This window comes from Pinus tabuliformis, chromosome 1_1 (assembly GCF_031772625.1).
Source record: "Pinus tabuliformis cultivar Carrire ecotype Pingquan chromosome 1_1, CPIR1, whole genome shotgun sequence".
NCBI classification, from domain to species: domain Eukaryota; kingdom Viridiplantae; phylum Streptophyta; class Pinopsida; order Pinales; family Pinaceae; genus Pinus; species Pinus tabuliformis.
Window position 1 is genome coordinate 579,697,538 of NC_142297.1, and position 3,011 is coordinate 579,700,548.

Sequence of the window (3,011 nt, forward strand, 5' to 3'; positions counted from 1 at the left end):
AACTGTCAGGGAAACAATTGGAATTGGTTATGCCCAATAAGGGGACAGAAACAAAAGAGGGAAATTTCTCCTTTTTGTAAATATTTTGAGGAGAATAAGCAAAAAAGGAAAGATAAAAGAAATAAAAAGATAGAAACCAATGAAAATATGGCTAGAGATAAATGCCATGAAATTGATTACGTGTGGGAACACTGTGGGAGAGAGAGACATTACTTCCCAAATATAACCAGTGGGAGAGAAAGACTAGTTCTAACCTAAGAAAACAAGTAGGACACTGCTTAAAGGTTTAAAAGGAAGCACCTCTATATATTCTTGAAATTGTTCTTCTAACAGAAAGGAGTGGGAGTGGGCTCGAGGGTAGCTAGTCATGGAACCTAACATACAGTTGGGAGGACTATGAGAGCCCTTCACACATTTTCCAAAATAACCTAGATAAGTATTCTAATTAGTTTAGAATCTTGTCAAAGGAAAATGAATGAGGAATTTGGATAAACAATTATTTCTATGTTTTGTGCATGATTGGAAAGAGTAAATGTACCAGATAGAATTGCATACATATTGTATATGTTCTAACCTAAGCAGGTACTGAGATAGTTTTAAGTTGAATAATGATAGAGTGGATCCAGTAAAAGTGTGTATTGGATAATCGAGTGTAGGTGGATGTAGGTAAGTGTAGTATGAAATACAACACATATTGCAACTAATTCTATAGTTTTTGTTTTGGATATAGAAAAAAATATATAAAGATGAGTAGTAAGGAAAATATGTAACAAAAGGACTTACATGTATGTAGGAATTGTGTTTAAACTTAAGTCTAGGTTAGTTACCTTTGAAAACTAATAGACAGGCAGGATGTCCACCTTCCCATTGGAAACAATCCCAGAATCTATCAAAAAACACTTAGTAGGTCACATGACAAGTCCCACAAGGGTTTTTGGGCTAAATGTAGTAACATAAGGTAACATGTAAAAATGTTTGTTTAAATGTGCATTTTATTGTTATAAATTAAACAAATGCGTGCAAATGAGAGACTGGTAAAATAATATGAAATTATATATAGTTCTTTTATTCTTCTAATGGTGTTACAAAGTAACCTCATAATTTCTATTAACAAAAAAATTGTAAAGAACAATTGGGGTTTGAATAGAGAGTGGAGAAAAAAAAACAAAATTACATTAAAGAAAGTCATAGCCAAGGATTTAGCTTATACCCTTTACCTCTTTTAAAAACATAAATTGTGGATGCATGATGTATACTGAAAACAAATGTCGAAAGAGACCCTCTAATTGCAATATCATAATGATTATAGATAATAGAAGAACTTAAAAAAGATAAGCCAATTATATTAATTGAAAGAATGTTTTCATTTATCTTTAACAAGGTTGGTTGGAAAGAAAAACAAAGTTGAGTTCAAACAAGATTACCCATTATTTTGTTAAAGAAACTATATATATATATATACAAAGTAAAATCAGTTAAAAAAGAGAAGGTGAGTACTTTTATAATGACTGAAAATTTTATTACAGAGTTATTTTATAATACAAAAATTTAAGGGCAAATGGTTGTAATCCTTGACAAAGTTGAGCTACATATTCATATATACATAATCTTTAGAAATAATCCTTGACAAAGTTGGGCTACATATTCATATATACACAGAAAAAGTTCTAAAGAGCCTAGTCAAAATCGAACTTTTCCTAAAGGTCAGTCTAGACCCTAAACCATGCCATTGCAGGTAAGTTAAATGGGTCTCGACCACCTGGTCGAAGTGCCCTGGAAGCAAAGGGAAAACCCAAGTAGGAACATGGACCAGTACAAGCCAAATAGTAACCCAAGAGAAACAGTCAAAAATAAACCTCAACAACTGTGGCTTTAGAGAATAATGTTACCTGCATGCAACCGAGAGGAAGATTAGAAAACCATTGGCAAAATGTAAGGGAAAAGAGAAAGAATACAGCTCGAAACAAATGAATATTGCCACTGGAAAAGGAAAACCTACCTTTGTTGCAGAAAATTTTGGGTTACCATTCCAGTCCTGTGGCCAAGCAAATCATCACGTTACTGGATAAAAGAGCGTGATAAATTTTTTCTTAAAACAAGTGGTTGCAAGAAAGTTACAACCCAGTAATAGCTGAGGGCTTATCATGACAAGTGAACCAGTGTTTGCTACATTTCGTAATCCGGAGGAACTTAGCTTCAGGATCCTTTCCTTCTTCCCTCTATAACCTATGGACGAAGGGCTTTTGAGAAAACAAAAACCCAAGAAAAAAAAATATTAATGCTGTAATTAGCATACACAGAAGTAAAGTTGTGACTGTCTTAAAAATTTATCAGCAAAAAGCGACATTGCAAGTTTTCGCAGTAAGATATAGTATAAAACCCTAACCTGGAACTGTATACACTGGAAGAACGCCATCACTGGGCTTCATTGAAGTCGTGTAAGAGCAAATAAATTCAATAAGTGATCAGGGTATAACCATTATATATTTATGTATATCACCATAAAAGAGATGGCGGTATCCATATGTGTTTGAATCACAACTAATATGTGCTGATGAGAAAGGAAAGTAGGACTCGTTGTTCATTGTGAAATCAAGCACACATAAATGCATATTCCTGCTACCTCGTAGTTGAAACAATTTTAATTATATCTCAGTGAGAGTTCTTGGAAAGCAAGCATTGTGATTTGGTTTTAAAAAAATAAAAATCCTTCACATTAATACAGGATGATAGGGAGATTTTCTCGAAGGGAAGGGATGTTACAATTACATCCAAGGACAATACCAACTAGAGGGAAACTTCAACCAACTAGAGGGAAACTTCATGGCATACTTCCATAAGTAGCACAATCTTTCTAAGGCATAAACATTAGAAGGCTTACAAGACTCATTATCCCAAGACATGGATACTTTTGATCTATTCAAACGCACACATGTTAGGATATGGATTTTTACCATTCACATCCATTCAAAAAGCTTCCAAGGTCAAATCCAACCTTTTAACATATTTTC

General features: G+C 33.5%; 1 long non-coding RNA gene across 1 annotated transcript; it reads right to left on the reverse strand.

Annotated features, from left to right (window-relative positions):
• Nucleotides 1-1,616: 1,616 nt before the first annotated feature.
• Nucleotides 1,617-2,459, reverse strand: LOC149214575 (uncharacterized). The gene is made up of 3 exons (XR_016250398.1): nt 2,387-2,459; nt 2,000-2,240; nt 1,617-1,889 (listed from the first exon to the last, which is right to left on the reverse strand). It is a non-coding gene; the product is annotated as an uncharacterized LOC149214575 (long non-coding RNA).
• Between the last annotated feature and the right edge of the window lie 552 nt (nt 2,460-3,011).